Below are 26,902 nucleotides of genomic sequence, written 5' to 3'. Positions count from 1 at the left end.
TTCCCACCTCTCGGGAGCTGGTCCCCTTTTTCCCTTCCCCCTCCCTTCACTCCTCACATTAAAAATCGGCCTTGTGCCTAATTTGCTCGGTGGGGGAGCAAATAAATACCATCTGTTCCGGCAGATACTGCAGGCAAAGACCATATGTGGGGGCAACTCCACATATAAGACCTTGGTCAATGTAGGGGCAACCCTTCATACCAATTGTCACTATCCAGCTCCCCTACTCCCCGGGGAGTTGGTCCCCATTTCCCCTTCACTCCTCACTTTAAAAATCGGCCTTGTGCCTAATTTGCTCGGTGGGGGAGCAAATAAATACCATCTGTTCCGGCAGATACTGCAAGCTATGACCAGCTATGACTAGCAAAGACCAGATGTGGGGGCAACCCCACATGCCTGACCTTTAACCAGCTCCCATTTCCCACCTCTCGGGAGCTGGTCCCCTTTTTTCCCTTCCCCCTCCCTTCACTCCTCACATTAAAAATCGGCCTTGTGCCTAATTTGCTCGGTGGGGGAGCAAATAAATACCATCTGTTCCGGCAGATACTGCAAGCTATGACTAGCAAAGACCAGATGTGGGGGCAACCCCACATGCCTGACCTTTAACCAGCACCCATTTCCCACCTCTCGGGAGCTGGTCCCCTTTTCCCCTTCCCCCTCCCTTCACTCCTCACATTAAAAATCGGCCTTGTGCCTAATTTGCTCGGTGGGGGAGCAAATAAATACCATCTGTTCCGGCAGATGCTGCAAGCTATGACTAGCAAAGACCAGATGTGGGGGCAACCCCACATGCCTGACCATTAACCAGCTCCCATTTCCCACCTCTCGGGAGCTGGTCCCCTTTTTTCCCTTCCCCCTCCCTTCACTCCTCACATTAAAAATCGGCCTTGTGCCTAATTTGCTCGGTGGGGGAGCAAATAAATACCATCTGTTCCGGCAGATACTGCAAGCTATGACTAGCTATGACTAGCTATGACTAGCAAAGACCAGATGTGGGGGCAACCCCACATGCCTGACCATTAACCAGCTCCCATTTCCCACCTCTCGGGAGCTGGTCCCCTTTTTCCCTTCCCCCTCCCTTCACTCCTCACATTAAAAATCGGCCTTGTGCCTAATTTGCTCGGTGGGGGAGCAAATAAATACCATCTGTTCCGGCAGATACTGCAGGCAAAGACCATATGTGGGGGCAACTCCACATATAAGACCTTGGTCAATGTAGGGGCAACCCTTCATACCAATTGTCACTATCCAGCTCCCCTACTCCCCGGGGAGTTGGTCCCCATTTCCCCTTCACTCCTCACTTTAAAAATCGGCCTTGTGCCTAATTTGCTCGGTGGGGGAGCAAATAAATACCATCTGTTCCGGCAGATACTGCAAGCTATGACCAGCTATGACTAGCAAAGACCAGATGTGGGGGCAACCCCACATGCCTGACCTTTAACCAGCTCCCATTTCCCACCTCTCGGGAGCTGGTCCCCTTTTTTCCCTTTCCCCTCCCTTCACTCCTCACATTAAAAATCGGCCTTGTGCCTAATTTGCTCGGTGGGGGAGCAAATAAATACCATCTGTTCTTCAGATGCTGCACTTCTATTTCTTGTTCTCTTTCGGTGGAGGAGAAATCCTTCATGACTGAGACAATTTTTATTTTTGTACCTTTTCTCCACGTTAAAGAACGACCCTGGTGTCTAACTCTGTCCCGTGGGGAGGCGTAGTAAATAGGTACAATATTGTAAGTATAATTCCATTCTTTTTACATTGTATTCAAAAATCATCCTGCATTTGAACTTTACATTATTAATATTTAATGATGATATGAGTTTGGTAGAGTCTGCAAATATCAACTCTGTAAACTTTGACCTTTTGCCTGCAAAATTTTCCCCAAAAAAGCTGATTAAAAGGCTTGCTGCATGTCTGAATACTCTCTATGTAAAATTAAAAATTTTTAGATCCAAAATTGGCTGATTAGTTTGCTAGAGACCGCAACGGTCAAATCTTTTAAACTTTAACCCCTTGGAAGTTAGATATTCAGCAAAAAAAAAAAAAAAAAAGATTAAAAAGCTTGCCCTATGTCTGAATACCTTTTATGTAAAATTTCAAATGTTTAGACTAAAAATTGGCTGTTATTTGTTAGACACCGCAGAGATCAAATTTTTTTAAACGTTGGCCCCAATTTTGACCCTTAACATGTACTGTTTTGGGCTAAAATCAAATTATAAAGTTAAATCCATGTCCAAGTATCCTATATCTAAAATGTCAAGTGTTTAGACCAAAAATTGGCGGTTGAGTTTGGTAGAATACTCAAAGGTCAGATCGTTAAACTTTGACCCCTTAACAGAAAAATTTCTCAAGAATGAGAGTTCAATATAGAAACGTTGTTTTAATTTGAATAAAATAAAATACGCATCAAGTGCGCTTGAAACCAAATGACAACGTAATATTAGCAAAATAAACAAATATTTTACATGTTTGAAATTTATCCCAAATATATTTCGAAGGTAGACTTCATCTTCAGTGTGTTCTTTGTTTCTTTTTTTTCTTCTTTTTCTTCTTCCTTGCCATGTTGTAAATTTGGAGAAAAAAGTCTGTATAGAGCTGCGCGTTGTATCTGGCGGTTGTATTTTGAATTGTTTGAACTGTGCACAGGTAACGCGAGAATAACGTCAAGAATGAGAGTTCAATATAGAAACGTTGTTTTAATTTGAATAAAATAAAATACGCATCAAATGCGCTTGAAACCAAATCACAACGTAATATTAGAAAAATAAACAAATATTTTACGTGTTTGAATTAATCACAAATATATTTCGAAGGTAGACTTCATCTTCAGCGTGTTGTTTTGTTTCTTTTTTTTTTTCTTCTTCCTTACCATGTAAAAAAAAGAAACAAAGAACACACTTAATATGAAGACGGGATGACTTTCGACAATATCTGCAAAAAAAGCGAGTCCTCCCTGTAGAAAAGTGACCAGTTGAAAGTGAATAAACTAGTGTTTTTAGCCAATTTTTCGATATTTGTCCTCTGAAAGATCGAGCTTAAAAATGATACTGATCTAGCGAAAATCCGTTGTCTCTGTTGAAGGTTTTAGGCAGATATGCAAACACACATACATATATACATTTATATATTGGTAGCTATAATTTTCGACCCAAACCGATTAAAAAGCTTGCCCTATCTCTGAATACCCTTTATGTAAAATTTCAAATGATTAGACCGGAAATTGTCTGTGTAATTTGGTAGAGACCGCAGCGGTCAATTTTTTTTAAGTTTGACCCCTATTATGACCCCTTAACATTTATTATTTTGGGCTCAAATTAAGATATGAAGTTAGATTCATGTCCAAGGAATGTATATATGAAATTTCAATTGTTTATACCCAAAATTGGTGGAGGAGTTTGGTAGAGTTCTCAAAGGTCAAATCGTTGAACTTTGACCCCTTAATAACCAAATTTCTGTCCGAAAACCGATTACAAAGATTTTCTCAAATATCACTACCTTGTATATCAAATTTTGAGTCTGTAGACTGAAAATTAACAGAGATATTGTGTAGGGAAATGTACGCAGGCAGAAAGACACACATACATACAGACAGACAGACACTTTAACTTTTATAGATATACTAACATGTGTGCCCGGCATTGCCCGGGTGTTTGGAGGTGTATGCTGAGCAAAAAAAAAGGTCATTTTTTTAACTTTGACCCCTTAAAATTTATTATTTTTGGCTCAAATCAAGTTATTAAGTTAGATCCATGTCCAAGGAACCTATATCTAAAATTTCAAGTGTTTAGACACAAAATTTTCGGAGGATTTTGGTAGAGTTCTCAAAGGTCAAATCGTTGAACTTTGACCCCTTAACAGCCAAATTTCTGGCCGAAAACCTATCACATAGATTTTCCCAAATCTCAGTACCCTGTATATCAAATTTTGAGTCTGTAGACTAAACATTGACAGAGTTATTGCGTAGAAAAATGTACACAGACACACAGACAGACAGATACACAGACAGACACACAGACACGTTCACTTTTATAGATGTACTAGCATTTCGGCCCGGCGTTGCCGGGTGTTTGGAGGTGTATGTTGAACAAAAAAAAAAACAAAAAAAAAACGGTCATTTTTTTAAAATTTGACCCCTATTATGACCCCTTAACATTTATTGTTTTGGGCTCAAATAAAGATATTAAGTTAGATTCATATCCAACGAACCTATATCTAAAATTTCAATTGTTTAGACACAAAATTGTCGGAGGAGTTTGGTAGAGTTCTCAAAGGTCAAATCATTGAACTTTAACCCCTTAACAGCTAAATTCCTGATCGAAAACCGATCACATCGATTTCCCTAAATCTCACTACCCTGTATATCAAATTTCGAGTCTGTAAACTAAAAATTCACAGAGTTATTGCGTAGGGAAATGTACGCAGACACACAGACAGACACACAGACACACAGACACGTTCACTTTTATTGATGTATAGATAGATATAGATTATTGTTTACTTTAACGTCTTACTAATCTCTTTTCTTACCTATTAATTGCCGACTGTTTTCTACATGAATATTATCCATTTTGTTTGAAAGAGCTTTTGAAGTCAAACGAATACCTTACTCTGACTTTTTTTTAGATAGGAGTAACCACTTATCAAGTCTCAGAAGCCACTCGAGGATAAGAGTTAATGGGTGTACAATAGTCAATGGGACAATATCGTAGTAATCGTTAGTAGTGGAAATTTGGTGAATTGGATTACTTAAGGGGACGGTTCATCAAGAATTTGTTTACGTTGGACTTGAAGACGACCATATTGTAGTCAGCTGGACAGTAGGAAAACGGAACGGAGTTCAACATTCGTGCAGTTCTAAGTTCATGGAATCTATGTTTGGGTTTAGGTACGGATAAAGAGTGGGGAGAATTATTGGTAGTGGTTTCAACTAGACAAGTATTTTCGTGAATGTTTAGCGAGGGGACCATAGATTGGAGCTCAGACGAGCACTTGACATGAAAATAACGATAAAAAAGAGACAGGCCCGCAACATCTCTTCTGTGGGAAAGAGTTTGCAAGGAAAAGAAAAGGGCACCCTACTAAGCTACGAAGTCTATTTTGAACTCTGTGAAGGCAGGATAAGCTGCTTGTAGCAGCTTCTGCCCAGATGAGGCAACAGTACTCCATCCTTGGACGCACCTGCCTCTTATATTGGTAGAGAATTGCATCAGCAGTTAGATATCTACTGGAACGGCAGAAGGATCTCACCATTTTTTCAGCTACCTTGGCAACGGATTTGATGTACGTGTTCGATTTCAGATCAGGAGTAAATGTCAGAACCAGAAGCTTGTCAAAACATAGAGCCTCCCCAAGATGAGAGTCATTCAATTGATGTCAGACGGAGATTATACCATTGATGATGTAAAGATAGAAGTTTGGTTTAGATGCATTAAAATTAACCAGCAACCTCTTTCCGCAGTGTACCACGTGCACAAGATCAAAGGAGAGAGCATCAACGACAACTTGGTCATTTACGGCCGTTGATGTGTTGCCATAGAGGGTAGTGTCATCAGCATAAATGTCTACGAATGATCTTAGGATGTGATTTGGAAGATCATTGATGTAGATCAGGAAGAGGGTTGAGCTCAAGGTGAACCCCTAGGGGACTCCAGCATTATACTGTGAGCTTCTGATTTCTGCCCACCAACCACTACTCTTATGAACCTATCAGATAGAAATTATTTAAAAATTGAGAAGACATTTCCAGACATACCGTAGCTGGAGATTTTGTGGAATAGACCTTTGTGCCATACCCTATCCAAGGCATTTGATATGTCAAGAGCAATTGCCCTAGAAAAGAAACCGTCGATTCGTTAATCCTATGATATATAACCATTAGCACATCTGCCGTAGATCTAGCAAAACGGAAACCACATTGCATGTCATTAAGAAGGTTATTTTTGCTGAGGTGGTTGACTACTTCTCTATTGGTCTGTACTGGGAAGCAGATAACCGATCACCTGAATTTTAAAAACAGGGCATACTGATGAGGTTGGCGGCCTTAATCGCATAGGTTAGAATTAGCTGCAAACTTCTTGACAAAGAGTTTGGCTTTGTCTGTTGCTGACGAGATTGCCTAAGATCCATTGATGATGGTTAGAATTGAGCACACGCTTCTGTTCAGGACCTTGTTCGCTATTTGCCAAAACTGGTCGAAACCAAGCCGCTCCACTTTAGACTTGACGGACTGAGCATACAACTTTCTCACATTCTTTATTGTTTTTTTTTTTATATAGTAGTTGCTGACAGTCCTGAAATAGGCTTTAGTTTCAGTACATCTATTACGTTGGAAGCAATGGAAAAAATTATTTCTGTGCGCAATGGCAGCAGCACATTCTGCAGAGAATCACGGCTGGCTGTTAGGTTTTGGCTGGAATTTTTTGAAAGGTATGAATCGGTCTAGACTTACAATTAGCCATTCTGAAAGTATGGCATTTCGTCTGTAGCATTTTTTCTATTGCTAACAATCGCCATATTGGATTTCTGTTTTTAACACCACACACACAAACACACAAACACACACACACACACACACGCACATATATATATATTGTTTTGTTTTTAAATTCAAGTGCGTTGATTTTTGCTATTGGTTATTTCAAAGTAACATGTGTATGCGTGTGTACGAAAATGAATAATACTAAGCTATGTGTACGTAAAAATATTAAAATAAATTGATGTAAATAATTTATTCTGAAAATGACAGCGCCCATTTCTTCTCCTGCAAATAAAAAGATCTCTCTCAAAGAATGCCGTTTTCATCATGATACCTCTGATTCAGTCAACATATTTGGAAAAAGGGGCAATTCGTATCAAAGACAGACTAGCAAATTTATTAAGCTAATTTTAAATCGACGTTTATATAAAAATAGCTTCGTGAGAAAACCACAAAGCAACGAAGATGATGTGCGCACAGCTGGAAACAGTAATGTACTCTTCAGAAGACACGGTGTTTTAACGCGCCATTTTTATGCTCTTAATTGCCCACAAATTTAATTTTCTGAAAGTGAAAATAATTTGTCGGGCGCACAAAAGCAGAATTTGAAAAATACTCAATTATTATTATGGTATTAAATGGTCTGATTTATATCTGAAGGTAGTATTTTGCTGTAGCTTATTTAAAATTTCGTTAGATTAAATAATTATAAACAATATTGCATTATAGTTGCTAACATAGAAGGGTGTGAAAAAAAACAAATGAATAAAAAAATAAAACAAGAAAACCAACTTACATCAATTTTCAGTCTTTTGAAATGAGAGTAAATCAAATACCCACACAGGAAAGGCAATGGTTGAGAAATTCTGGAAAATAATTAGTTTTTATCATTCAAACACAACCGTGTTTAAATATATGGTTAAGTTATTTTTCCACCATATATCCAAACACTACCGTGTTTAAATATATGGTTAAGTGGCAGTTTTAGTCATTTAGAACTGCTATAAAGCTTCACCGTTCACTCATTTTTAGACCAAATTTCAAACAATTATTACAGTTTATAGATTGCCTTCTCAGCTATATTGTGAAAAAAAAATTTCAATTTTCGTTCCGTAAAACAAAAATTATGATGAATGTTCTGGTGTTCAAAATCGTAAAAATATGTAAAGAGGTGGACGACGCTTTTTGTGACTGGTTTCCATAGCAATCACGTCGCTTCAGCGACTACTGTTGCTACTAATTCACTGCTATCTCGAAAAGAGAAATAACAAGTAAAACAGAGAGAATGAAAGCATGAAAGGGAGATAATTGGGAGGATTTTATTGAAAGCGGACGAGTACCGTACATTGTATATGTGTTTATTGCGGGAAAAATAAGACTGAAATTAAACAAATGAACAAGTGAATTTATTGGAAGCCTGGAAAAATCATGGATTACAATAGAAAAATGCGAGCATGAAAAGTAATATGGTTAAGCTTAAACATGAAAAAGTAAAGAACTAGTTTTTAAAACTGAAAAAGAAAAGGACAAGATATTCGAGTAAAAAATATAATAAATTTATAACTTAAAATATTGCAGCATTACGAATATTTTTAAAAATTCAATTTTAACATTATATAATCAATTCTTAATGCTGCAATATTTACGTTATAAATTTATTATATTTTTTATTGGAATATCTTTTCCTTTTTTCCAGTTTTCCTGCTCGCATTTTACTATTGTAATTATTTATTTTTTGTTGTCAATTATACTGCGTCATTGCAATTATAACTAAAAGCAAGAAACTCGACTTGCATTAGTTTTCAGTTTTGACACATTTTGTACGTGTTTACTTTTAAGATTTTCTATCGTTTCCTAAAAGGTTTGTAAAAACGGATTAAAGATGGTGTAACCACGTGAAACTTCACGTTAAATAAAATACAGCGCCATTTTGAATCTTTATTTTTACAAGCCTCCTAGGCAACAAAATCGGAAATAAAAATAAATACTTAAAATCATGACGAAAATTTCAAATCATTTCAAACAGCGTTTCGGATCGATTCTTTACTTGACAGACAGACCCCCTTTTGAAATAGGTGGACGCACTCAAAAATCTATTTCGAGTTCAGTCATAAATTCCTCTTACGTAAAAGGATTTCACGAAAAACATATTACATTGGTGTGTTTATTTATTTTCTTAACTCGTTTAGAAAATGCTTACAAAGTTTAGACAACTTGAGGAATGTTTTGGGATAACATAGAAAACTAATGGATCTTTAAGTAGAAATTAGAAACGTGATGATTACATCCATTATATATTTGGATTAAAGCATTTGCATCTCATTATTGTTGACAAGTAAAATAAGAATGTACGTTTTATTTCTAATAAAACTAAAAAAGTGACCAGTTGTGTACCCCACTGAGTCAAGGCAAGTTCGTGTGCACCAGGAAAAATGAGTTTGTAAAGGCGGTTAAATAAAAAGAAAAGGAAAACAAAATAGATCAAATACTTTTTTCTTCCCTCTCCCCCCTCTTTCGTTCTCTCTCTCTCTCTCTCTCTCTCTCTCTCTCTCTCTCTCTCTCTCTCTCTCTCTCTCTGTAGCTTCGGTTTAATTAGCTGTAATACTTGGTATTTCTATCTATATTTTATTGCTTTTAGTCCATCTATCTTTCTGTTTATCTTCTCGTCCGTTCCATTTTTCTCGGAAATTACTGAGGCAATCTGGCTAAAATTTTGTATAGACGATTGTCTTGTAAATACACAGCGCAGCGAACTAAGTATTATGATATCCGTTCGATACAAAGTGATTAATAAAGATTAGTATTTAATAAAAAGTAAGCATGAATTATATCATATTCAACCATCCATTTGGCATAAACCACTCATTCTCAAAGTATCTGCAGTTAAGCGTAGAACTACATGCATTCTAGTTAATCTAATCGAGAGCACAGAAAGTAATTGATTTATTAATGGATGAATGAAAATTAATTATTGTGACTTTAATTTCGTTATTAAATTATTTTGTATAATAGGAACAGAACAAAAACTAATTGGGAAAAGAAATAAGTATTGTTTTATTTTGTTTTTCTTTTCTTTTAATTTAACCGCTTTTATAAATTCATTTTTAATTTAACTACTTTTGAAAACTCATTTTTAATTGAACCGCATTTGCGAATTCATTTTTAATTAAACGCTTTCGCAAATCCACTTTTAATTTAACCAAGTTTGCAAACTCATTTTTAATTGAACCGCTTTTGCAACTTGTTTTTTAATTTAACCGCTTTTACAAATTCATTTTCAATTTAACTGCTTTTGAAAACTCAGTTTTAATTGAACCGCTTTTGCGAATTCATTTTTCATTTCATCGGCTTTACAAATTTATTTTCATTTAACCGCTTTTGAAAATTCATTTTTCATTTAACCACCTTTGCTAATTCATTTTGAAGGAAACCGCTTTTGCAAAATTCATTTTTCATTTAATCGCTTTTCCAAACCTGTTTTGTATTTAACCGCCTTTGTAAACTTTTTTTTAATTTAATCGCATTTGCAAACTCATTTTTAATAAAACAGCTTTTGCAAATTCACTTTTAAATTTAACCGCCTCTGCAAACTCATGTTTAATTTAACAGCTTTTGAAAATTCATTATTAAATTTAACTGCTTTTGCGAATTCATTTTAAATTTAACTATTTTTGCAAAACCATTTTTAATTTAACCGCCTTTGCAAACTCATTTTGTATTTAACCGTTTTTTGTAATTCATTTTTTATTAAACAGTGTTTGTAAACTAATTTTTAATTTAACCGCTTTTGTGAACTCATTTTTAATTTAACCGCCTTTGTAAAATCATTTTTAATTTAACCGCTTTTGAACATTCATTTTTCATTTAACTGATTTTTCAAACTCATTTTTAATTTAACCACTTTTATAAATTCATTGTTTATTTAACCGCTTTTGAAAAGTTATTTTTAGTTTAACCGCCTTTGAAAATTTATTTTCCATTTTACTGCTCGTGTAAATTCATTTTTAATTAAACTGCCTTTGAAAACTTATTTTTAATTTAACTACTTTTGCAAATACATTTTTAATTTAAGCGCTTTTGCAGACTCATTTTTATTTAATCACTTTCTCAAACGCATTTTTAATTAAACCGGTTTTACACACTCATGTTTAATTAAACCGAATTTACAAACTCATTTTTAATATAACCACCTTTTCAAACACATTTTTTTATTTATCCGCATAATTGAACCTTGCAAATTCATTTTAATTTAACCATTTTATCAAACTCCTTTTTAATTTTTCTGCTTTTTCAAACTCATTGTTCCTCATGCAAATGATCTTATGTTATCTCAGTGGTGACACAACGGGTCATTTTTTTTATTGTTTTATTAGAAACAAGGCCGATAGCCATTAGTCGCGTGCTCCCGTGTAATGAATGAATGCGTGAATGTAGGATTGACATGAAATTCTTAAAGATAAACTAAAATGACTGAAAAATGGGCTGAAATGACTTAAATAAATAAAAAGTTAATGACTTAGAATGACTTTAATGAACTTCAGGATGAATTGAATGACCTTAAGAATGACTTGAATGCTTAAAAAATAACTGAAAAACAACTTGAATGATCTGGAGAATGACTTGAATGGCTTTAAGACGGACTGGTTGTAAAGTGGGTGATTATTTTACATTAAATTAATACAGAAAATTGATCTACCACTTTATATCACAAAGTTACAAACATAAGTACAGCATGTAGTAAGAACAGATGGTATTTATTTGCTCCCCCACCGAGCAAATTAGGCACAAGGCCAATTTTTAATGTGAGGAGTGAAGGGAGGGTAAAGGGAAAAAGGGGACCAGCTCCCGAGAGGTGGGAAATGGGAGCTGGTTAAAGGTCAGGCATGTGGGGTTGCCCCCACATCTGGGCTTTGCTAGTCATAGCTAGTCATAGCTTGCAGTATCTGCCGGTACAGATGTTATTTATTTGCTCCCCCACTGAGCAAATTAGGCACAAGGCCGTTTTTAATGTGAGGTAAAAACCAGCTTCCCTAAAATTAGGCAAAAAGGGGGCACTCTGGTTTCCAAAAATAATAATTGTCCCAGTATAGAGGGTTTCCCCTCCATTGACTGGTACAAATTATCTTAAGTGCAGCATCTGCCGGAACAGATGGTATTTATTTGCTCCCCCACTGAGCAAATTAGGCACAAGGCCGTTTTTAATGTGAGGTAAAAACCAGCTCCCCAAAAAGGGGGCACTCTGGTTACCAAAAATTATAATTGTCCCAGTATAGAGGGTTTCCCCTGCATTGACTGGTACAAATTATCTTAAGTGCAGCATCTGCCGGAACAGATGGTATTTATTTGCTCCCCCACTGAGCAAATTAGGCACAAGGCCGTTTTTAATGTTAGGTAAAAACCAGCTCCCCTAAAAGGGGTCACTCTGGTTACCAAAAATAATAATTGTCCCAGTATAGAGGGTTTCCCCTCCATTGACTGGTACAAATTATCTTAAGTGTAGTATCTGCCGGAACAGATGGTATTTATTTGCTCCCCCACCGAGCAAATTAGGCACAAGGCCGATTTTTAATGTGAGGAGTGAAGGGAGGGGGAAGGGAAAGGGGGACCAGCTCCCAAGAGGTGGGAAATGGGAGCTGGTTAAAGGTCAGGCATGTGGGGTTGCCCCCACATCTGGTCTTTGCTAGTCATAGCTAGTCATAGCTTGCAGTATCTGCCGGAACAGATACTACACTTTGATCTCGGCCAAAAGGCCAAGAAAATGGTATTTATTTACTCCCCCACCGAGCAAATTAGGCATAAAGCCGATTTTTAATGTGAGGAGTGAAGGGGAAATGGGGACCAACTCCCCAGGGAGTAGGGGAGCTGGATAGTGACAATTGGTATGAAGGGTTTCCCCTACACTGACCAAGGTCTTATATGTGGGGTTGCTCCCACATATGGTCTTTGCTTGCAGTATCTGTTCCGGCAGATACTACACTTTGAGATATTGAATCTTTTATTCAGGCAAAAAATGAACATGAACAAAAAAAGGGGGGGCAGATGGGGGTCGTTGGTCATCCTTGTAACTCTAGAACTAAACAAAAGTTTCCCTATGGTCTTTGCTTGCAGTATCTTCAGGACAGATACTACACTTTGATCTTGGCCAAAAGGCCAAGAAAAGGGTATTTATTTGCTCTCCAACCGAGAAATTAGGCACAAGGACGATTTTTATGTGAGGAGTGAAGGGGAAATGGGGACCAATTCCCCGGGGAGTAGGGAGCTGGATAGTTACAATTGGTATGAAGGGTTGGTATTTATTTTCTCCCCCACCGAGCAAGTTAGGCACAAGGCCGATTTTTAATGTGAGGCGTAGTGAAGGGGAAATGCGGACCAACTCCCCGGGGAGTAGGGGAGGCGCGATATTTAGTTGCTCCCCCACCGAGTAAATTAGGCACAAGGCCGATTTTTAATGTGAGGAGTGAAGGGGAAATGCGAACCAATTCCCCGGGGAGTAGGGAGCTGGATAGTGACAATTGGTATGAAGGGTTGCCCCTACATTCACCAACGTCTTATAAGTGAGGCTGCCCATAATATGGTCTTTGCTGCAGTATCTGCTGGATAGATACTACACTTTGATCTTGGCCAAAAGGCCAAGAAAAGGGTATTTATTTGCTCCCCCCACCGAGCAAATTAGGCACAAGGACGATTTTTAATATAATGAGTGAAGGGGAAATGGGGACCAACTCCCCGGGGAGTAGGGGAGCTGGATAGTGACAATTGGTATGACGGGTTGGTATTTATTTGCTCCCCCACCGAGAAAATTAGGCACAAGGCCGATTTTTAATGTGAGATGTGAAGGGGAAATGGGGATCAGCTCACCAGGGAGTAGGCGAGCTGGATAGTGACAATTAGTATGAAGGGTTTCCCCTACATTGACCAAGGTCTTATACGTGCGGCTGCCCTCACATAGGGTGGTATTTATTTGCTTCCCCACCGAGCAAATTAGGCACAAGGACGATTTTTAATGCGAGGAGTGAAGGGGAAATAGAGACCAACTCCCCGGGGAGTAGAGGAGCTGGATAGTGATAGTTGGTATGAAGGGTTGCCCCTACATTGACCAAGGTCTTTTATGTGGGGTTTCCCCCAAATATGGTCTTTGCTTGCAGTATCTGCCGGAACAGATGGTATTTATTTGCTTCCCCACCGAGCAAATTAGGCACAAGGCCAATTTTTAATGTGAGGAGTGAAGGGAGGGGGAAGGGAAAAAGGGGACCAGCTCACGAGAGGTGGGAAATGGGAGCTGGTTAAAGGTCAAGTATGTGGGGTTTCCCCCACATCTGGTCTTTGCTTGCAGCATCTGCCGGAACAGATGGTATTTATTTGCTCCCCCACCGAGCAAATTAGGCACAACGCCGATTTTTAATGTGAGGAGTGAAGGGAGGGGGAAGGGAAAAAGGGGACCAGCTCCCGAGAGGTGGGAAATGGGAACTGGTTAATGGTCAGGCATGTGGGGTTGCCCCCACATCTGGTCTTTGCTAGTCATAGCTAGTCATAGCATGCAGCATCTGCCGGAACAGATGGTATTTATTTGCTCCCCCACCGAGCAAATTAGGCACAAGGACGATTTTTAAAGTGAGGAGTGAAGGGGAAATGGGGACCAACTCCCCGGGGAGTAGGGGAGCTGGATAGTGACAATTGGTATGAAGGGTTGCCCCTACATTGACCAAGGTCTTATATGTGGAGTTGCCCCCACATATGGTCTTTGCTTGCAGTATCTGCCGGAACAGATGGTATTTATTTGCTCCCCCACCAAGCAAATTAGGCACAAGGCCGATTTTTAATGTGAGGAGTGAAGGGAGGAGGAAGGGAAAAAGGGGACCAGCTCCCGAGAGGTGGGAAATGGGAGCTGGTTAAAGGTCAGGCATGTGGGGTTGCCCCCACATCTGGTCTTTGCTAGTAATAGCTAGTCATAGCTTGCAGTATCTGCCAGAACAGATGGTATTTATTTGCTCCCCCACCGAGAAAATAAGGCACAAGGCCGATTTTTAATGTGAGGAGTGAAGGGAGGAGGAAGGGAAAAAGGGGACCAGCTCCCGAGAGGTGGGAAATGGGAGCTGGTTAAAGGCCAGGCATGTGGGGTTGCCCCCACATCTGGTCTTTGCTAGTCATAGCTAGTCATAGCTTGCAGCATCTGCCAGAACAGATGGTATTTATTTGCTCCCCCACTGAGCAAATTAGGCACAAGGCCGTTTTTAATGTGAGGTAAAAACCAGCTCCCCTAAAAGTAGGCAAAAAGGGGGCACTCTGGTTACCAAAAATAATAATTGTCCCAGTATAGAGGGTTTCCCCTCCATTGACTGGTACAAATTATCTTAAGTGCAGCATCTGAAGAACAGATGGTATTTATTTGCTCCCCCACTGAGAAAATTAGGCACAGGGCCGTTTTTAATGTGAGGTAAAAACCAGCTCCCCTAAAAGTAGTCAAAAAGGGGGCACTCTGGTTACCAAAAATTATAATTGTCCCAGTATAGAGGGTTTCCCCTCCATTGACTGGTACAAATTATCTTAAGTGCAGCATCTGAAGAACAGATGGTATTTATTTGCTCCCCCACTGAGCAAATTAGGCACAAGGCCGTTTTTAATGTGAGGTAAAAACCAGCTCCCCTAAAAGTAGGCAAAAAGGGGGCACTCTGGTTACCAAAAATAATAATTGTCCCAGTATAGAGGGTTTCCCCTCCATTGACTGGTACAAATTATCTTAAGTGCAGTATCTGCCGGAACAGATGGTATTTATTTGCTCCCCCACCCAGCAAATTAGGCACAAGGCCAATTTTTAATTTGAGGAGTGAAGGGAGGGGGAAGGGAAAAAGGGGACCAGCTCCCGAGAGGTGGGAAATGGGAGCTGGTTAAAGGTCAGACATGTGGGGTTGCCCCCACATCTGGTCTTTGCTAGTCATAGCTAGTCATAGCTTGCAGCATCTGCCGGAACAGATGGTATTTATTTGCTCCCCCACTGAGCAAATTAGGCACAAGGCCGTTTTTAATGTGAGGTAAAAACCAGCTCCCCTAAAAGTAGGCAAAAAGGGGGCACTCTGGTTACCAAAAATAATAATTGTCCCAGTATAGAGGGTTTCCCCTCCATTGACTGGTACAAATTATCTTAAGTGCAGCATCTGCCGGAACAGATGGTATTTATTTGCTCCCCCACCGAGCAAATTAGGCACAAGGCCAATTTTTAATGTGAGGAGTGAAGGGAGGGGGAAGGGAAAAAGGGGACCAGCTCCCGAGAGGTGGGAAATGGGAGCTGGTTAATGATCAGGCATGTGGGGTTGCCCCCACATCTGGTCTTTTCTAGTCATAGCTTGCAGTATCTGCCGGAACAGATGGTATTTATTTGCTCCCCCACTGAGCAAATTAGGCACAAGGCCGTTTTTAATGTGAGGTAAAAACCAGCTCCCCTAAAAGTAGGCAAAAAGGGGGCACTCTGGTTACCAAAAATAATAATTGTCCCAGTATAGAGGGTTTCCCCTCCATTGACTGGTACAAATTATCTTAAGTGCAGCATCTGCCGGAACAGATGGTGTTTATTTGCTCCCCCACTGAGCAAATTAGGCACAAGGCCGTTTTTAATGTGAGGTAAAAACCAGCTCCCCTAAAAGGGGTCACTCTGGTTACCAAAAATAATAATTGTCCCAGTATAGAGGGTTTCCCCTCCATTGACTGGTACAAATTATCTTAAGTGCAGTATCTGCCGGAACAGATACTACACTTTCATCTTGGCCAAAAGGCCGAGAAAAGCTTTAAAAGCTAAGAACAGCATCTATTAACAACAGACCTTTGATCTTAACCAAAAAGGCCAAGCACAAAAGACCGACCGACTGACAGAGTGACTAAAAACGTACATTCTTCTGTTTCACTTGTTTACAATAATGAGATGCAAATGCTTTAATCCAAATATATAATGGATGTAACCACCACGTTTCTAATTTCTACTTAAAGATCCATTAGTTTTCCATGTTATCCCAAAATGTTTAGTCCTTATTACATAACTCTCGTGCGTCACATTCTTCAGTATATCATCCAAGTAAGAAAACCATGTCTTCAAAAATATATCTAAGTAATTTGGTAGAGACCGCAGCGGTCAATTTTTTAAAATTTGACCCCTATTATGACCCCTAAACATTTATTATTTGGGGCTCAAATCAAATTATTAAGTTAGATTCATGTCCAAGGAATCTACCTCTGAAATTTCAATTGTTTATACCAAAAATTGGCGGAGGAATTTGGTAGAGTTCTTAAAGATCAAATCGTTGAAGTTTGACCTCTTATCGGCCAAATTTCTGGCCGAAAACCGATTTAAAACATTGTCCCAAATCTGTAGTTATTTAGTAGGGAAATGTACATAGACAGGCATTTTCATGCTTATATATATACCAGAAGTTAAGCCCTGCTTTTCTCGGGCCTTATGTACTGTTAATAACTTTATATGCATATCTATGTATCTTCTATCTATACTCCTATAAATTCGTTCTTCTTTTGTGTGTATTGATATTCATATTAAACCCCCTCTTTTCTATTTATTTAAAAAGAAAATACAATTTTCTTATATATGGGTTGTGGGGTTGCATTCACTAGGAAAAAATCTAGCTAGTTTGCATATTCTTTTAAACATTCATTTTAATTAATTCCCTATTAGTTTTTTTCGGTTTTCTTATAGGATGATCATCTTAAGTTAACTATTACGTGTAATTATATTCATGCAGATATTCTACATGATTTATACTTGCATAATATTTGCTTAAAAAGCTTACAGTAAACATAAAATTGTTTTCATATATATTTATGTATATGTATATATTTTTGTTTAATCTATCTATCTATTTCTCTTTCTATCTATCTATCTATAAAAGTGAACGTGTCTGTGTGTGTTTGTGTGTCTGTGTACATTTCCCTACGAAATAACTTGGTCAATTTTAAGTCTACAGGCTCGAAATTTGATATACAGGGTACTGAGATTCGGGAAAATATTTGTAATCCGTTTTCGGCCAGAAATTTGTTTGTTAAGCGGTCAAAGTTCAACGATTTGACTTTTCAGAACCCTACCAAACTCCTCCGCCAATTTTGGGTCTACACACTTGAACTTTTAGATATAAATTCCTTGGACATGTATCTAACTTAATAACTGGATTTGAGCCCAAAACAATAAATGTTAAGGGGTCATAATAGGGGTCAAAGTTTAAAAAAAAATTGACCTCTTTTTTTTTTCTTGTTTTCTGTTCAACATGCCGCCGGGTTGAAATGCTAGTATATATATATATGTAGAAATTTCCAGGTTAGTATCTTGGGCCACGTTTAAAAACCAGAGAGATGCACACCGAGTCTTTGAAAAGTCATGCATCAGTGAAAAGGAAAACATCTTATGTAAAACCTGATGTGTACTCTTTTCTTTGTCTATAGCAATAATTTGCACCGGACGGGATTAGCAGTTGTTGTAAAAAGTGTGAATGGTTCTACACAAAATCTTCACCACAATAAACAAATCGTATGTGTGATTTCAGACAACGTAGTTTTATGAACTTCATATGTTGAAAACCGATGGGATATATATATATATATATATATATATATATATATATATATATATATATATATATATATTTAATTTAAACCTTACTTATTTAGAGAAATCTTCCATATTGCCTTCAAAAATACTTTATTGACATAGAATTGTTTCAACTTATTTCAAGAATATATTTTTTTTATTTTCGTGCGTAAAAAATTCCACAGTTAGTTTGAAAAATTATAATGCATCCAATATTCATTTAATTTTCACAAATTTTTTTCATTCAAAATTCAAAGGTGCCGGGCATTTTTAACTCTATTTTTGTATATAGAGATTTCTCCTGTATTGTATTCTTTATATCTGTTTATATATTCCATGTTTACCTAAAATTTAAATAATGTTAAATTAAGAGCTCTAGTTGCCATTCGTGTTAGCTCCAATAAAATTTTAATTTTGAATCAACGTACACTGAGGATTATAATGACCATCATTCGGATTTCATGTTCCTCACAGAGGCTGGCGCTGGTCGATATTCAATCTAAACATTTTGCCCTCATTGTTATTGTAAAACCAAGACAACTTTAAAACACAGTTGTATATTTTGTTTACTTTTGAGAAGATATGACATTTTAGCGACATCAGATATGTTGCCTTAACTGGGCTGCCAAATTTTCACATTACCCACACTTAGAAATTGATATACATTTAACGGATATTTAGTACGGGTTCATTTATATATATATCTATGTGTGTATATGTAGGTATGTAGGTGTGACCGATAAAAAAGCGGACAATTATGATTTGTTTATAAAACATAAATCAAAAATTTCAAGTGTATGTTTTTTAATATCTTTTTCATTCCCATATGCACGTGTAAAAAAAGACAAATCCGATTTATGTCACACAAAGCACATTTTATCTTATTTTAATATTTTTAAAGGCGTGTTTATTTTGCCATGCTTATTATTGTCATGCTTATTATTGTCATACTTATTAGCTATAAGTCATGCTTACTTTCTTAAATCAAGTAATTTAAATCACTTTTTTTCATATAGAATTATCGAATTACGTAGATTTCAAGTACCTCAAAATGAGCACCGACAAAAAAGAACAAATTTTTTAGCAATTTTAAAACTTTGATTTCCGGTCATGGTGAACTATACTTTTTTTTTTAATCGGAGAAACCTGTTTTACTATATAAAAAAAAATGGATTTCATTTACGAATAGTTTTCTTTAATTAAAAATGTGCATACTACAAAATATGTGAATAAATAAAACTATGTATTTTTCTTATAAAAGATTCCAGTCCAACGCTTGATAGGATCAGCAAGTTATTAATAAATTTATTTTTCATTTTGATTTGAAAATTTAAGATCAAAAATTTGTATTTATTTATATGGTAATTTATTATGATTGCAGCATAAGAATATTCCTAATCATATTATTATTATTATTATTATTATTATTATTACTACTACTATTACTATTACTACTATTATTATTATTATTATTATTATTATTATTATTATAATAATAATAATAATAATAATAATAATAATAATAATAATAATACTAACATGTAAGTAATTAATAATAATAGATTTTTGTTTCGTTTTAAATGTGAAATGCTGTATCAATACGGGTTAAAACTTATAAGATAATTTATATTTAATATTTATGGATTTGTCCTTTTATTTCATTATTTTTGTTTATTTTTTGCATTACTAATTTATGCTAGAATACTCGCCCTGGGTTAGAGCAAATTCCCTTACCAAATCAGTTTTGTACCACTTTTATGTCCCTTTACGAAAATTAAAAACAAGTTATTATACTACAAAACCTTATATTTAGAATTCTTTATTCGGATTTTGAATATTTATTTTAAAAAAATATATTCAACAGGTTTTGCCAAACTCACTTTTCTTCTGATTTGAACTCAAGCTAAAATAGGTAACTCAACGGGTCAAACATAAACATTATTAAATTCTTACCCATAGACACATGTGCATCGTACTTGTTATTGGGAATCATCTGCGTGGGAAATAATAGCTCTCCTGGGCACAGGATTCGAAACTCTCATAGCCCAGTCAAAATTTTGTCTTTGTCAGAACATTTAGGACGATGTGGCTAACAAACCAACCATGTCAGAGGAAATGACTTAAGACCTACTTGGGTATAAGTAAAGAAAATAGATCAGACAATTCTGAAGAACACAGGCCATAACGTAGAAAAGACTGAGGCAAGCAATATCACGTCTGTGTGTGTGTGTGTGAGTGAGAGAGAGAGAGAGAGAGAGAGAGAGGGCGAAGACATTGCAGTGAAAGAAAGTGTCATGTCAATCAAATTATAGATACGTTTCTGCAATTTATCAAGAATCTTCAAATGGGGCACAAATTCACCAGTCTATCATAACAGTACTCCATACATGATCTGATTGTAGATTTGTAGAGATAAAGAATATCCTTAGGATTACAGATTGCATAATATTTTGTACTCATTTGACAAACAATACATTTTTGTATTTCTACATAATTTAACTTTGTATATATTTACTGTAAATACAATTGTACTCACAACCTACAGTGCACAGTAGATGATATCTACGCCATCGAATACAATGATAATCAGAAGGAAGCACTTCATTGTTTTGTTCCTCTACTCCCTAGGATGCTTTCTTTGTTTTTGTACGCCCCTCGCCAACATTCTTTATATCTCTGTTCGTACAACAAAATCGATGTCGCAACATGTTCAGTAGCTTTCGCTCAGCATATCCTCAACCTCCTATTGTCAAAGGAAAATACTTCGCATTATATCTTTTTTTTTTCTTTTTGTTACTCGGTCAGTAGACCTCCATATCCCTCACTTTCCTATCTTCTTTAATTGCAAAATTATGCTCACAGTCAGTTAAACATAATTACAACATTCTTTTCCTCACTCGACACGATAAGCTCTGGTCTTTCCTTAATAAAGACCAGTAAGAAAATCAAGGTATTCTCGAAGTCTGCTGCAAAATTCCATCTTCTTTGCCATCTTTCATTCTTGAATGAATTTTCGCTATGCATGTTGTTTCAGTTCCACGAACTTCTTATTTTTGGTAGTTCTCTTTCTGTAACGGCGTTGTTATATTTTAATAGTCGGACCTCAAACGGTGTGTCTGAGACAGTCGCAAGGAAACAAGCAAAAGAAAAGAAATTCGACTTGACTTTTTTTAGTTTTAACAAAAGGCATTTAATATCGTTACTTTCCAAGCAACGTCTGCATCTTGTTGTTTTTGTTTGTTTGTTTTTCTACAGTTCCTCTCGCACCGACATGTTTTGCTGTCTCGACACGGCATTAAAAAATTCTCCCTCTACCCCGGGCCACGCGTTAATCTTCCGCTGGCATCCGCTTTTTCCAGTCCTTCCAGGTGGTGCATTTTTTCTTTTCCTTCTCTTCCTCCACTGTAACGTCACTTCACGCACGGTTTCGGTCATTTGTATATGCGTCATGCGACTAAGGTTACACAATCACTCTGCATATTTAATTTTTCTTTTGCATCGAGTGCAGCACAAACGGCACCAATAGCATCCGCGTGCTCTAAGGTGTTAATAGCTGCCTCAGTTGCTTCGTCTGCCTTTAACTTCTTCACGATTCTTACTTCGGATGGATCATCTTTAATCATTTGGTGGTTAGAGAAACAGGGTATCGTGACACCCCTTACTTTTGACACCTTGTACTTAACAATTGATGCAATGGGTAGCTTTAACTGTGCCTCTCTCCAAATATTCAACATTTTTAATTGTCACAAGCACTTCCTTATGCACATTCCACTGCGTTGTTAGATCCGTTCTACTGGCGTTAATGATACATCTACAATGGCCACATTATGTGTGAATACAGATCAAACTACAAGCACAAATATTTGTATTTTCTGGGTAACTTGCCTCATCGATTACCTTTAATTTGGAGCAGAAACAAAACTATTTTTTATCATGAATCAATGCGATTCGGCGACACACTGACCAATCTGTTTTCAAGATATACTAATTTTATCTGTCCTCTCGAAGACAGGCCTCTCTCTTGTCCCTGTCCCTGTCCACTGGACACTCCATGAAAACCCTTCGCAGAATATAACTGTTGACTGACCTGCGATATCCAAAGAATGTTATACTCTTCCCTTTTCACAAAAGGACACAGGCCAACTTTCGAATGGCGAAGCAAACGTTTTGTTGTTTTGTTTTAAAAGATGTTTTGTTTATTCGATGCTACGTATCCAACTACTAATTATTTTATTCGGCTGCAAACTCGCATATTTAAAAAATCTTTCTCTGTGCCGTTGCATTGATCGTATCAAGTTCATATTTGTTTGAGCGAACGAATTTTAAAATAAGCTACAGCAAAAATACTACCTTCAGACACAAATCAGAGCATTTAATACCATAATGATAATAATAATTGAGTATTTTTCAAATTCCACTTTTGTGCGTCCTAGAAATTATTTTCACTTCCAGAAAATGAAATTTGTGAGCAATTAACAACATCAAAAAATAACGCGTTAAAACACCGTGTCTGCTGAAGAGTACATTACTGTTTCCAGCTGTGCGAACAACATCTTCGTTGCTTTGTGGTTTTCTCACGAAGCTATTTTTATAAACGTCGATTTAGAATGAGCTTAATAAATACATTTTCAAAAAAAAATGTGTCTTTACTTTCGTGTTAGACCTCGTACTAGTCTTTATTATAAACTGATTGTGTGGCTGTATCTATTTCATCGCCCCTTCCCCTCTCACGAGGTCAAAGTAGACAAAGGTCGGTTTATAGTATGAGAGAAACCTCACTTCTCACAAAGAGATATTCTAAGTTAGTCCATTCTGATGGCAGTATGAGTAGAAAAAGAGAGAAACGATGCAGCAGAATTTGTTCGTCTGTCTTTGATACGAGTTGCTTTTCTTTGAAATATGTTGGGTGTGTCCACGGTATCACGATGAAAATGACATTCTTTGGGAAAGATTTTTCTAATTGCAGGAGAAGAAATGGGCGCTGTCATTTTCAGACTAAATTATTTGCATCAATTTATTTTAATATTGTTACTTACACATAAATCACTGTTGTAATTCTTATAAACACACGCACACACGCATACGTATTTTATTTTTGCATAATCAATAAAAAAAAACAACACACCTTAATTAAAAACAAAACATTAAAAAATATATATGCTGGAAGTAAATATCTATATATCTATCTATCTATTGTATTCTATTCTATCCATGTATCTATCTATGTATCTCTCTCTCTCTCTCTCTCTCTCTCTCTCTCTCTCTATATATATATATATATATATATATATATATACATATATGTATATATATAAAATGAACTCTGTGTGAGTGTGAGTTAGTTTCCTATGGACTCCGAAACGACTAGGTAAATATTTATTAAATTTCACACTAATGTAAATTATGTATCTGACAGTGTTCTCAAATAGGTTTTATATAGAAATGTCTTGGATAAGTAGCGGTAATCGAAACAATCCGATGGACAAGGAAGAGACGATTTAGACCAAAGTTAACACCTTATACAACCTAACATCAAAATGCATTTGAGAAGTGTTATTACTACACAAGAAGAAAAGTCCAGCGTTAACATGAGTTTCTTTGATATGAAAGGGGTGCGTTCGAAATGAATGTTTCTGTTTAAAGAACAACAGCACCATGATACTTGACTTTTGCATTTTAAACTTTAATTCAAACCATTATGTATAAAAACAATTTTATAAAATCAACACTAGGTTCTTTATATTGCAATATAGACTATAGTAAATTGTGGACTAAATCAGGTATGTGAAGCTTCCTCCCGGTGTGCTGCGATTAGTTTCCAACTACAGCAGGCAATTAATCGATTTGATTAAAAAAATATTCGATTTAGCCGATTTCGACGACAATAAAAATTTGGAGTGTGAAATATTCGTTAATCATCATCTAATCTCAGGCAACGTCGAGTCTCTCTGCTAGTATAAATCTAAAATAAACTAAAGATAGCGATATATATATATATATATATATATATATATATATATATATATATATATATATATATATATATATATATATATATATATAAGCATTTAAAATGGTTGATTGTTAGCAATAGAAAAAAATGCTAAAGACGAAATGTCTTAGTTTTCACAGGTCAGAGTAAGGTGTTTGTTTCAAAATCTATTTAAAACAAAATGGATAGCATTCATACAGAAATGAGTAGGTAATGAAGGGATAAAAAGATTAGTTAGGAGCAAGGGTAAACAGCAATTAACTATAAAAGCAATCCCAAAATGGAAATCCACAAAATTTACTTTTGATTTTTCTCGGGAATGAAACATAAATGTCTCTGTCTCGATTTTCAGGGATCAGAGTGAGGTCATTATTTTTGTTTGTTTGACTCTAAAATCACTGTGAACAAAAGAGGCAGTTCTCATTTGCTGGACAAAAAAAGTAGATGATGAGGGTATAAGAAAAGGGATTAGTTAGAACCTATATACACTCATCTGTAAAACTATGAAAGTAAGTTTTTTTTCTAGCACTGATATTGATATTAAAAGCCTACTTTTTCTACGTAACATTTATAAAAAAAGAAACTTCTGGAATATGCGAGCGACTATATGAAGATTAATTAATTTGCATATTCCTTTGAAAAACTAACGTTAATTAATTACTTATTTATTTTTTATGATTTCAGATTAGATGATTGGTTTCATTTCAATATTATGCTGAATTCTATTTATGTATACTGTCTGCTTCTGTATAACTGCGTAGAATTCAAGATGGAAACAAAGGTATACACACACACACACACACACACACACACACACACACACACACACACACACACACACACATATATATATATATATATATATATATAACTACACACATATATGTATGTATGTATATATGTATGTATGTATGTATGCATGCATGCATGAATGTAGTGTAAAAGTTAGAGATCTAAAATTGTGATTATTAGCAATAGAAAAATGCTACAGACGAAATGTTTTCGTTTTCACAGGTCAGAGTAAGGTGGGTTGTTTTTACTCGAAAATCTATTTAACACAAAATGGATAGTATTTGTACAGAAAAGGAGTATGTAATGAAAGGATAAGAAAGGAAATTAGTAAGAAAGGTAAATAGCAATTAAACATAGAAGCAATCCTAAAATGGACATCCACAAAATTTACGGTTAGTTTTCCTCGGAATTGAAACACACACACACACACACACACACACACACACACACACACACATATATATATATATATATATATATATATATATATATATATATATATATATATATATATATATATTCCGAGGGACACATATTTATCCATGATGAGTTGTGATTTTCCGCTATTCCACGAAACACGTGGAAGACGCACTATATTAACATATGAATAAAATACTATAAGTGTTAACTAAATACATTTTCTGATAACGATTACTAACTATATCTCTCTATATAAATATTAGTGTTCGGACAATTAATCGGAATCTTAATCGAGAATCGGAAAACAATCGAAACTTTTCGGAGTTGGAAAAAAAATTAGTCTAATTTCCGATTTCAAAACGATTCCTTAAAAAACAGGCTGACTTTAATTTTACATTGTTGGTACTAAAGATAAAATAGTGAATAGTTAATAAGCGTAACAGTTTTGTTTATTTCATTTTGTTGTAATAAAACAGGAAAATAGTATTTAATTAGAATATTTATGAATGTACACGTGTGAGAATTTCTTAAATTTTCTCTGTTAAAAAGTATTATATTTAATTTTGTATGAGTTTTCTATTTAATAATATAAAATTCTTGATAACGTTTGTTTATATACTGACAAGTTACAATTTATTCATTGACAAAAAGTTAAAATCATTATTTATTAATAATTAAATAGAATAATTTATTATAATTATTACAAATCAAAAATATACAGACTTATCTTTTATCTATGCTTTACGAATGTCTGAACGTAAATTTTGTGTGTGTGCAATATAATCAAAATATACAAAAAAGGATTTTACAAAATAATTGATAAAATCTCCCTCCACCCGAAAATAGATTAAGTAAAATAATTAATAAGAACACAGTTAAACTTTCATTCTCAACCGCTGCCAATCTAGCTCATAATGTATTCTAATAATGGTAAAATAAACAATATCGTGAATAAAAATAGGATTGAATCAGGTGAAGTAAATTTGGCGAGAAAGTGTAACTGTAGAATACCTAACAGATGCCCATTGGGGGGAAATTGCTTAATTTCTGAAATTGCATATAAATTTAAGGTAGATAATAGCAAAAAGATATACTTAACGGGGAGTGGATCTTTTTTTTAAGGACAGATATCGAAACTATGTTGCACCATTTAAAATTGAAACTGGGAATGAATCAAATTGGGATGAGGATAAGGATAAAAATAAGGATAGAACAAACATATTTATTAAAAATAAGAAGGTGAACATAACTGCATTAGGAGATTGAGTTAGGGACCTACGTAAGAATAGAAAAGAATTTGAATTAAAATGGTTAATAGTAGATAAAGCTCGAAGTAACCGAGTAAATCAAAATGATGTGATCTTGCGGCTTACTACATACTGAATTCTAAAGAAGAAATTTGAAACAAAAAGTTAGATTTTATACAAAGCTGTCTTCATAAAAATAAATTCCTGTTATAACGCCTTAAACCTAATTAAAATAAATTTAAAAGCAAAAATTTACTGAATATGTTCAGGATGAAATGTAAGTGTGGAAAGAGAGTGTTAATTTTAATCCTAAGATTTTAAAATGGTGCAATAAATAACTAAATTAGTAGATCTTCTACTTAACATATAGAAACTAAAATAATTATAACCTAATTAGG

The 26,902-nt window shown here is 35.7% G+C and overlaps 1 protein-coding gene and 2 pseudogenes across 2 annotated transcripts in view; 1 reads left to right on the top strand and 2 right to left on the bottom strand.

The window, feature by feature from the left end:
- The window catches only part of LOC145269242 (ras-like protein family member 12), a 357,352-nt gene that overhangs the window by 35,256 nt on the left and 295,194 nt on the right, over positions 1 to 26,902 (top strand). The window lies entirely within an intron of this gene.
- LOC145274158 (U2 spliceosomal RNA) lies at positions 12,070 to 12,234 on the bottom strand (annotated as a pseudogene).
- Positions 12,458 to 12,635, bottom strand: LOC145274838 (U2 spliceosomal RNA; annotated as a pseudogene).

The sequence above is a fragment of the Euprymna scolopes genome, chromosome 4 (assembly GCF_053919585.1).
Source record: "Euprymna scolopes isolate OS-2025 chromosome 4, ASM5391958v1, whole genome shotgun sequence".
Lineage (NCBI taxonomy): Eukaryota > Metazoa > Mollusca > Cephalopoda > Sepiida > Sepiolidae > Euprymna > Euprymna scolopes.
This window is presented reverse-complemented; position numbering and strand designations above follow the sequence as displayed.